This window comes from Pogona vitticeps, chromosome 5 (genome assembly GCF_051106095.1).
Source record: "Pogona vitticeps strain Pit_001003342236 chromosome 5, PviZW2.1, whole genome shotgun sequence".
NCBI lineage: Eukaryota > Metazoa > Chordata > Lepidosauria > Squamata > Agamidae > Pogona > Pogona vitticeps.
In genome coordinates, this window is record NC_135787.1 from 83,439,037 (window position 1) to 83,450,938 (window position 11,902).

Below are 11,902 nucleotides of genomic sequence, written 5' to 3' on the forward strand. Positions count from 1 at the left end.
CAATACAATACAATACAATAGCATGAAAACATGGTGGTAAAACTTTTACAAGCCATATATTTCTTGATTGTCAGAGAGGCTCTTGTGAAAATATATGTGTATACCGAAGGATAGTAGTTTGTGTCTTTATTGTTTGTTATATAGCATACTTAGTGTTCTAGATTTTCTTCAGAATATTCAGAGTGTAGGCAAGGGATTCACACATTTTTAATCTCACAGCAATCCTTTGATATGGGTTTGGTTGAAATACATTGACTTTCCTAAAATGACCCTGTGAACTTTGTGGCTATATCACCCTCTGAACCCAGACCACCTCAAGCCAAGATTATCGTTGTCCCCTATGCCACGGCATCTCACTTAGCAAACCATGACATTTACAGTTTCAGTTAAAGGACAAGATGGTATTCCATCTCATTTCATGTACAAGACCTGACCAGACTGCCACTCAAATTTCACTTCAGCTCTGGAGGCACTGTATTTATAACTTCCACCATGGTACAGCAGGGCCACTTAGGGAACATAGGACAGGCTATGTAACACAACTCTATGTAACACAACACAACTCATCCAACATGTCCTCTTCATACCATAGAATCTGTCGCCTGAGGGAGCTACATCATTGTCTTTACTGGTAAGGCTGATCCTTCCCTCTCACTGGAGCTTACATCAGCAATCCTGCTTTCCAAATTCCTTTCCCTCCCCCCAACACACTGTCATAATTGGCCCTCTGGAATCAAATGTAAGAATCAATAACATCTTGTATGTAAATGGCATCTCATGTGTAAATTTATTTTATTCTAAACTGGTGTTTAACTCTACCCTGATATCAAACTTAAAGCAAAGCAAAGTATGGGAGATTAGAAAAACTCATAGGATTATAATTACATGACTTTTAACTTGTAAAGAAAAGTAATTTGTAGCAACAAGTTTATAGCACCTAGTTCAGCTTTAGATTGGGGTTGGAAAAGCCATTCTTCTTCAGCTATAATTTCTATATCTATAAAATGGGGCTAATAACAATTTATTTCAGAAGGCCCATGTGAGCCTTGGTTTAACTGTTTATTAGCCACACAATATTCACCATGAACTCTAGGAAACATAAATCTCCCTGTCCCATTTATCTTCACGGCAATCCTCAGATTTAAGTTAGTTTGAGAGATAAGGCTAGTTTATGGGTCATATAGCAACCTCTTCCTTTGAGCAAGGAAAAGAAGCAAGTTCTTCATAATCTAAACTCAATCTGTCATTCAGTTGTTCACTCTTGCTTGATAAAGCATTTGGCAAACAAAAATAGAGTAGTAAAGATACAAATATATAACAGGTGAAAATACAAATCAGAGTCAATATAAATACACAAAACCTGCTGTTTCCAAATTCATATTTAAAAACTGTTAGAGAAACTGTGGAAGTTATATAAATCACGAAACAGCTCCAAGGTAAGTGAGCTTCGTAACAAATGAGATCCCATCTTAACTATCACAGTATCATACTGGAAGACTTGGCTTTTTAAAAGTTTCTCATAATTAATTAGCAGTTGGCTGTGTTTCCCCTGCAGCCTCTTCGTCCCAAAACTCCATGGGATGTCACTGGCATGAGCACTTTGCATGACGGAACATGTTATAATTCTGAATAATGTTTGTGCCGATTTAAAGTTGCTAAGACTAGTTTTTCTTGCTTCACCAGCATCCCTGAGATTCGGGAAAAGAAAGAAAGAGAGAAAGAGAGAAAGAGAGAAAGAAAGAAAGAAAGAAAGAAAGAAAGAAAGAAAGAAAGAAAGAAAGAAAGAAAGAAAGAAAGAAAGAACCTTTAAATTTAGCTAGCCCTACAATTCTAATGCAAAAGAGGTGAAATACAATACTGAAAGGTTAAATATGTATCTTGTTTTTTTCTAATTGCATCACTAAACAAGATTTTTGTATAATTCAAAAGCCTTCTCGCTCTCATCAACAGCTAGAGATCCAGATAAAAGCATCATGTTAGCGGATTTCTCTTTTTGCCTTCAAAAAGCATACAAAGAACAAACAGCTTGAATAATAATAATTTTTAAAAATATATAATATATTCCCAGTAAAGAATCTAAAGAAAGTAAGCACAATGACCTCTTCAAGCCAGAAAGAATGCAAATCTAATATAAAAAGCCATTCCCCTGAACTCAGAGACTTCTGTCTACTCATATATTGAGCTAAAAACATAAGACTGAAGTAGCCTGTTTGTCTCATTGCATCTAAACAAATTATTTGCAGAAACCATATTTTTAACAAAAGACCCTGAAGATGCAGTGATAGGTTTACTTTAGCTGTATGTTGTTCCAGTGGCTAAAAAGAAGATGTATTGATTTAAGAAAAGAAGGAACATCTTTTTAAAAAAAGAAAGAAATTCAACCCAACATCTAGCCTTTTTAAAAAGTGCTTTTAAACCCTAGATACCTTCACTAACAAGAATTTCTTGCCCTTAGTGTGTTTGGTCCTTAAGAATAAAACATTCTCTAGTGCTACTTTGTTTTTTTTATAATACTACTGTGTCTTGTGCCCAACCAGGGGAGCACCTGGCAAGTAAATACCCAAGAAACTGTAAAGAGAATGGAAAGTTTCAGCTCCAGTTTCCTTTCACTCACCTCCTCCTCCTTTCTCAGACAATGAAGGATTCAGAGAGCTATCCTGGTGGCCTGGGAGCTACAGTTTATAAAGAGAGCAGTTGCTGGCCAAAGTCTACTGTCTCATTGGCTCACATTCCTATCTCAACCTCTCAAGGCACTGCCTACCTGCAGCATAATAATATATGTATATTTTAAAAAGCAAGGATTTTTTTTTAAAAAAAACTCAGACTGTTCTATATTTACAACTTGGAAAATGCCCCATCAGCAGCACGGAAGGAATTTTAACTGACCCATATCTACTTTATAGAAGCAGTTATACCCATCTTACTAGATTGTCAGTCACTTGATTCTCTCTCTCTCTCTCTCTCTTTTAATGGGGTTATCAAGAGTGCTGAGATAAAGCTTGCCCTGACTGGATAAAGCAGAGTTTGTGGTCTAGGGTTATCTTCCGAAAAAGGGATGAAAGGAAAGATCAGATTAAAACTAAAACAGAACAGAACAGAACAAAGCAGAACACCTACCCTAATTATCAAAACCTTCCAAAAAAAGCAATTATTTGTTCATTAACAATTATAGTAAATGTTGGCTCTCATTTCAGCTATTGCTGTCATTGTTGCCAAATCTCTTCAAACAAGCATTTTAGAAATATATTTCAGTTACTGATGGCGGAGGTAAAAACACACACACCTGATGGCATGAAAATAACTGCAAGCTAGGCAAAAGAACTAAAGCATGTATTTGAAAAAGAACTAGACCTTCCTCAGCATATGATTTGCAATATACAGAGGAGGCATATGAAACAGCTCTTTTTAATATTCTGAAATGGAACATGAGTACATACCATCTATCAGATGCCATCTTCACTCATAAGCAGCTGACACTTCCTGTCTAACTTAAAACTTCACTCTTATCACCTTTAAATCTACTAGTTAGCATTGTGGAGGTAGACAAACACACCTAGGGAAGGTGGAAACAGATTCTCTCTTCCTTGAAATACATCATAAACAGATTTTGGGTTGTTGTACCTCAGCTAGCCAGTGGGGGCCAGAGATCTCTGGATTAGTGGTGTAAATTTGCACAGTCAATGAGATTGCTTCTATTTATTTAGACATTTCCCCCCATTCTAGTTTAAAGACTTTTGGCACATTATGGGATAACTTTGCCTCATTTTATCCTCATAGCCACCCTGCACTGATTGCTCCAAAAGGCAGTGATTTGGCCACCACACTGAAATAACGACTGAACAAAAATATTTACCCTGAACTTGTCAAATGCGGTCTAAATGCCAGACCCTGAAATCAAGTAGTTTTGGGGAAAATGTAATTCTTTCTTCACTAGTGAGATATGGAGAGTTCTCTAAAATGTGGTGCTATGAGAGTTAGAGACAGAGACTATTGGGCAGTGCCTATGACGCCATTCTGAACAACTACACAATTCCCACATCAATACTCATGCCAAGTTGTGATCTCAACACCAATCAAAACCTGCAAATGGAAGGACTCTTGAAAGAACTTGAACTAGCCAAACTTGGATTCCAAAACCTGAGACTTTCAATCATTCATTCATTTTATTAATATCCCACCTTTTTCCCAACAAAAGGACTCAAAGTGGTTTATAGAATATTTGAAAGACAAATGCAGCTAAAAATACAATAAATAGCAACCTTTAAAAAGCAATTTAATACGCTAAAATAACCAGTGAATTAAAATAAATAAATAAATAAAAGCATGCTAGAATAAAATATTTTTGTCATAAAAAGTATTCTGCCATTAAAACCCTTTCCTTGGCTGCCGCAAGTCAGTGGCTAAAAGCCTTTCTGATTAGAACAGTCTTTGACTGCCCATGCAAGGGCAACAAGGAAGGGACCCAACTTGGCCTCCCTTGGAAGGAGCTGTGCAGCCTGGAAGGACCCACCTGAAAAGATTCTTTCTCATGTCCTCAGCATATTAGTTCCATTAGCAGAATGCATTACACTTTCTTTCTTGCAAGCCAGACCCACTATTTTTGTGCTAGAGAACACACATGATCTAACCATGGGAGGGTGTTAACTTGCCCAAGGCTACATAGGCTGGCTCCTCTCCCAAGAGGAACAGCAAGGAATTGAACTCCCTCTACAGCAGATACCTAACTCACTGTACTAGCCAGCAGGCTGATCATATTAGTAGTATTCCACATAGTGCATAAGTTCAGAAGGAGAGGTAGTAACTTTCCTGTCTCTTGGCTGAAAGAAGACCTACTTCAGCAATCGTAATTAGTTTTAAATCATCTTACAAATCTGGTGGATTACTGTTTATGACTGACTGATTATTGGCATTATTTGATTTATTTGTATTCTTGTGTTCATTTATTTTTGTATTATTCACCCCATTAAGCATTAGATAGAAAACTTCATAACAGAAAAGAATGCCCACTGTCAACAGAAAACAAATTTTCAACCATTTATGTCATATTAACTAATAATTATGTGCCTTAAGTCAACTCCAACTTATGGCTAACCTGTCCAGGGTTTTCTAGACATAGAGTGCTTTGTCGTTCCTTTCTTCTGAGGTTGCTTTGAGACTGTGCCAAAGGGTATGCAGGCTTGCTCTTCTCCTAGGACACAGAGTGGGAAACTGAACTCCTGACCTGTGGTTTGCAGCCAAGTACCCAAGTCACTGAACTATCCAGCCTAAATTAACCAAATTATGATCCAGGGACATCTTGGATCATAAGTATCATTCAAGAGAATTTTTAAAAATACACACAAGAAAAAGTTGTCAAATCCTGTTTTCTAACACAGGGGAAACAGATTTATGCCATCCAAAATGCTTTCTATATCTTTTGAAGAACAGAGAAACCATGGTGGATGTTTTAATAGGAACTAAATGAACAGAAACCAAGGGCAGGTGAGCTCTAAATAGATAGAAAATCAAGAAAGACCACAGTTGTGAAAAATAGAACAGTTAATTCTGTACCTTTCTGATAGGTGCCCAGAAGAGGAGACTCTGATGCTATAGAAGAGCTTTCAAAAACTACCTTTCCTGAAATTCCTTCTTCTAAATATCACTCCTGATATTGGTCACCCTATCCAACCCACGCTCCTCTATTATTTCCTTAGTGGCTAATGTTTAGGCAGAGATTACAATAACCTTATTCAGTCATTAGCAAATCAGGGAAACTTACCGTGAGTGGAAATGAACTCTTTTGCCCTGCCACCTCCTTTTCCAGTTTTGTCACTCTTCTTCACATGGAGAACTAGGGGAGCTTCTGCCATCTCTGAGGAGTTGGAACGCTGATTTTCCAGGGTTGGAATGCTGATTTTCTTTCATGAGAAGAGCCCTCACAGACAGTGAAAGCTAGCCTTCTTCAGACTGGTTGCTTACCACATATAGGAGAGTAATGAAACCAGAAACAAAGAGAAGTGAGGTACCTGCCGTAAGTATTCATGATTTGCTATGACCACCTTCTTAGTGCTAAAGCACCCTGGATTCTATGCCAGGATTTCTGCTGAATGTGATGGAAAGGAGGTAGAACGAAAGACAGAAGCGAGAAGTCTGGCAAAGAGTCTCATTGTGAGCCTTAGTTAGTTAGCCATCCTTCAGTCTCGAGAGACTATGGTAACATGCTCTGTATGGAGGACTTGGAACAGCGTCTAGTGTGGCTGAGGAGGCCGATTCGAGAGTGGCAATCCCTTTTTGTGTTGTTTCAACGCTGCATGCAAAGCTGGAGTGTCCTCTCCGGAGCACGAAGCCTGGGTAAAATAATATGGAGGATAGGCTGTTACCCAACCAGAAAATCCCCCCTCTCCACATTGCTGAAATAGTCCAATGGAAAGGCAAGAGCCAATACAATTGGTTCCAGCAACGTCGCAGGAGTTGGCAGAACAACACAAACTGCCTCCGGGACTCTGGCTCCAGATTTTGCCTTAGAGAACTGCCAAATATAATATTTTTTTTAAGTACTCATCTAAACCCTGGTCAGGACCAAAGGGGAAAAAGGAAGAATGAAAGGGGGAAGGGGGAAGGGGAAAAAGGAAGAGTGGTCCAAAATCTGGACCAAAGAGGAACCAGGAAAAGAAAGCAGAAGGAAAGAAGCCAGGAGTCAGGGCTGAAAGCAAAACCAGACATTCAAGAGACACACCTTGCTGTCCTAGGAAAGTTCATATGAGGGAGAAAGTCTTTAATATTTTTTCCTGCCTAGTCTGGGTGGATGGAAGCAGGTCAAATCTGGAAGATTATTCCCTCAGAGGTTGCAGTTAAATGGTTTAACACAGGAGATGGTGGTCAGAAGTTCCAAACACATTTTTTAAAAGCCAGTCATCTCAAATTTCCCATTCGGGTTAAGGACATATGAAGGTTCCCTCTCAGTTGCTAATAATCTCTAGAATGAACTTGCTGATGCCTAGATTGAAAACCATCACTGACTGCCTTCTCCCTCTTTGTGATAAAGTCAGAGACAACAGTCAGACCAAGCCTTTAAAATCAAAACAGAAAAATCCACTCTCAAAGGAAATGCCTACTTTACTGTTTCTGTGGGATTTCTTACTCTTCTTCACCTCTTTTCTTAGAAATCCCTGAATAAGTTTTGGTCCAAATGTTCCTCACTCTAAAAGACAATTAATCCCTTCAGCTTCTGAAACATTAAGAGGCAAAATTTAACGTGGTCATAAGACTAGGGAACAAGGAGGAAGAGATGGGACTTTGTTTCCTCCATGCTTGCACTTCATTGATTCCCAGCCTTTCTCAAGGTCCATTTCAAGGTGCTGGGTTATCTTTGAAGTCCTTTACAGCTTAAGAATAAATATCCAAAGGTCTAAAAGGGATATATAAGCCTGCCTCTGAACTGGAGCAATTATCAAATGCCCTTCCTAAGGTTTTCCCACTGTGACAGATACGGGTGAATTACAATGATAGATCAGATCCCCTCAGTGGTGGCACCCTGCCTGTAGAATGTTCGTATCAGGAACGTTACCTGGAACCCCTTACACCAGGGGTCTCAAACATGCGGCCCAGGGGCCAATTGCGGCCTCTGAGATGATAGTTTGTGGTCCCCGCCTTAATATGAAAGTTTAAGGAGTGGGAGCAGTGGCGGCAGCATCTACTTGGTGAGCGCGGGGCTTCCTCCCCACCTCGTAGGGGCTGGCTCCCGCCTGCCCCCCTGAAGCGCCCATGCGTCCAGAAGGGGAGCCCTCTCTCTGAACGGCAGTCTTCTCCCTCAGGCATTTGGTGCCACCCAGGGCTTCTGCTTTTAGGTCTCTCTCTCTCCCCCCCCCCCCACTCTTCACGGGTCACCTGGCCAGGCTGCTGCTGCTGTCGCCTCATCCTCTCTGCACTTCTCCTTCCCCCACCTGGCGCTCCTCCGCTCCCTGCCCAGGGCAATTTTTGAGAGAATTTGACCCCCAGCTTTCCTGAGCTTTTCCGAATGTTTAAGCGGACTATGTGCTTTTTTGGGAGCACATACTTGTGCGAAAAGCTCTTCTCTACCTTGAACTTCAATAAGTGTAAGTACAGGTCCAGACTTACTGATGATCATCTTCAAGCCATACTGAGGGTCTCAACTGCTTCCTCCCTCAAGCCAAATGTGGGTCGGCTATGCAAGAGGAAGCACTGCAGCAAAGAGTAGGCAAGAGAAACCATGTTCAGAAGAACAGTTCATGTTCTTCAATGTTCAGGACAATTCATGCTTAGAAGATTAAAGAACTGTTAATACTGAAATTTGAATCTGAATACAGGAGACATATGGTCACTCATTAGGAAATTTATTATTATTATTATTATTATTATTATTATTATTATTATTATTATTATTATTATTATTATTATTATTATTATTATTATTATTATTATTATTATTATTATTATTATTATTTACTGATTTATTTATTTATTTTCTTATTCTTAATTTTTTTATTTATTTTTTCATCTTATTTTGTGGCAAAAAATAAAGAGATTTGAGAAGATTTGAATTTTTTTTAACAAAGCTTTTCTTGTGGAAAATCTGATGCGGCCCAGCATCACCCAGACTCTGCCTCCAGTTGTCCCCAGGTTAATTGAGTTTGAGACCTCTGCCTTACACTGTCATTTTCATGCCAGCCTCAAAAACCCTGCAGTCTCCTCTTTTAGGAGGGAGTTGTTTTTCTGTTTGTGTTTTACTGGTTTTCTGAGACTTCTGTAAGTTGCTTTTACCAGAACTTGGAATACATCAATTATGTTTTAACCAATTAGGTCAATCTCTTAACTTTTAACCAAAGGGCCAAACATCAATAACACGGTGGTGACTCGGTTGTGACTTGATCTAATTAGTTTAATATGTACCAACAAAAATAGTTTTAGTAGTTTTAGTTGATCTGTTCTGCTAAGCTATAAGCAGCATTGAAGACACAGAAAGAGTCTGAGCTAGGCTGGGAGAAGGAGAAGGGGAGAGGATCATGAGAAGGGGGGAGGGTTCTCTTTTATTTTCAGTTTTCTTGTTAAATCCTAAATAATACACTACCACATGGAAGCAACAAAAAACATTATGAGGTGAGCATCATGTGAGGAGTATGTGTGTGTGAAAGAGAGAGGGAAAGAGAGAGAGAGAGACCATTGCCATGATCTTCCTAGAGGTGAAAAGGAGGGCAGAGGAGAGGAGGAATCTGTGCTAATGCAAGAGATGAGAGAGTACTTTCTTTTTGTGTGGGTTGACACTTGATTTCCACTTTTAACTATGCTTCTTAATTCTAAGTCAGTGGCAAGGGAGAAGAGAGCTATTCAGCAGTGCAGAAAAATGACCTGCACCTGCTTAGAGGTACTCATCATGTTTCTGATTAAGAATTCCCCCAGCTTTCATTTACCAATTGAACTTCATTGCAACTTAGTGTTGCACTTCAGTATTGCAGTGGATAAGTGCCCTCTAACTGTAACAAAGACATCATTCCTCATTAATCCTCTTTAGTACATAAAAACAGTTCATAATTTTTAAAGGATGGGTATGACAATTTCACTCTTCACTTGCCTATTTTTGTTTCTGGATGATGTGCATATAGGCAAGTTGGCTGCTTGCAAAATAGGATTAGTGGGATGCTTGACAGGAAGAGTGCTGGATGAGTGCCAGGTGAGACTGTTCTGGCCCTTGGCAGAGAGGAATGCCTCTATAGAACATTATTTTCATTGGTTGTTTTCCACATTCCCAAAGGGGAGAAGGTGCATATAAATGAATGAATGAATGAATACTTTATTACGGTCAAAGACCAGTAAAACCAAATCAATATAAAATAGATATGATTATAGCTTGGTAAGATCAATCAGGGTAATAAAATTCCAATAAAACATTATAAAACAACCCTTCTTTCCAATTAATAACATCATGTATCCTTAATATAAATAAAACCTCAGTCAGTGTCATATTAAAAACATATCCATCTAAAATCACCTACCCAAGCATTTGATTACGAATAACCATTGCTGCCACACAGAATTTGGCCACTTGTCTCGTAATATAAGGGGTGTTGTCAGAGAGTAGCAGTTGGACATAATCCAACTCTTCTTGACAGGAAGAGTGCTGGATGAGTGCCAGGTGAGACTGTTCTGGCCCTTGGCAGAGAGGAATGCCTCTATAGAACATTATTTTCATTGGCTGTTTTCCACATTCCCAAAGGGGAGAAGGTGCATATATAAGTAGGTATTTGAGTTAGATGGAGAGTGTCATGGGCAGTGAGAGTTATTGTTATTGTCATCGTTATTATTATATATTATTACTATTGCACAGAGTGGTAGAACATACCAGATGGGCGAGATATAAATCGAATGAATGAATGAATGAATGAATGAATGAATGAATGAATGAATGAATGAATGAATGAATGAATGAATGAATAAATAAATAAATAAATAAATAAATAAATAAATAAATAAATAAATAAATAAATAAATAAATAAATACCCACGTTGACTATTTGGACACAACTCTAACAAGAGAGAACAATGATTCTGACTTAGGAACCAGGTCAGAGAAAGGCGAAATTGAAAAGGGGCCGAGGCATACCAGTTGTGTGAAGACATCAATGTGAAGGAGCACACTGGATGGTAAGCTATGATAAATCTGTGATGGTAACAGAGTGAGATTCGACCTATGTACTTCTACACAGAGATGTTCCAGAAAGTGAACAACTTAAAAGCTGCTGAGAAGAGAAACGAAGAGAGATGCTGATCAGAGACAGAGCTTAATTGAACAGCCTGCAACTAGAGAGCAGGACCATTAAATCATTAGAGATGTGGTGATCAATTCATCCACAAATTCCATTGATTCAATGAATCTACTCTAGTTGTGACTTACTACTGGATTTCAGCCAGTGAATTGAAAACTTTACCCACTACATTAGAATTAAGATCCTGATAAAAAACGTATTGAAGATTCATATTAATTTTCAAAGCAATGTTTTATTATTTTATTTTTATTTCATCATTGCATTAGTCTTTATTATTTCAGTCACTTAAATAATGAACTTAGAAAGACATTGGGAATTAAGTTGCCAATGCAAGCTGAATAAACAAAAATATTTCTAAAGGTGGTAAGTACAGATTTATCACAGCCTACATAGTCTATTAGGGATGTGGTGGCGCTGTGGGTTAAACCGCAGAAGCCTCTGTGCTGCAGGTTCAGAAGACTAGCAGTTGTAAGATCGAATCCACGCAATGGAGTGAGCTCCCGTCGCTTGTCCCAGCTCCCGCCAACCTAGCGGTTCGAATGCATGCAAATGCAAGTAGATAAATAGGGACCACCTCAGTGGGAAGGTAACAGCATTCCGTGTCTAAGTCGCACTGGCCATGTGACCACGGAAGATTGTCTTCAGACAAAACGCTGGCTCTATGGCTTGGAAACGGGGATGAGCACCTTCCCCTAGAGTCGAAGATGACTGGACAAAAATTGTCAAGGGGAACCTTTACCTTTACCTTTTTACATAGTCTATTCCCTGATTACAATCTATGGCCACAATCTTATTCTATATTTATGCATTAGTTTTTGTATAATTATTCAAGTCATGGCAGCAAACTGCCACTAATCAATGGGTTGCCACTCATGTTCCTTGTCGCACAACTGATATATGGCTAGGAATGTTTGTAGCACCATTAAAAACCACAACATGATTCAGGCCATTGTTGCAAAGTTCAGATTTGGACAGAAAACCTAATAGAATATGAAGTACTCTCAAATTTAATAGTTGGGATCAAAGCTACTAGACAGATCTGTTTGCAATGACAATGCTAGCTGATTGCTTGCCATAACTGGAGACTTCCTTAAGTCTCTTGAAAGGAGAAAGAACTCTCATTTTGCATCCCCAGCAAAGAA

At 38.9% G+C, this 11,902-nt stretch overlaps 1 protein-coding gene across 1 annotated transcript in view; it reads right to left on the minus strand.

Moving 5' to 3' along the window:
* The window catches only part of SLC34A2 (solute carrier family 34 member 2), a 47,241-nt gene extending 39,732 nt beyond the window's left edge, over nt 1–7,509 (minus strand). The window contains exon 1 of the mRNA XM_020780452.3: nt 2,615–7,509. The gene's annotated coding sequence lies outside the window, so the exon portion shown is untranslated. The remainder of the gene's footprint in view (nt 1–2,614) is intronic.
* Between the last annotated feature and the right edge of the window lie 4,393 nt (nt 7,510–11,902).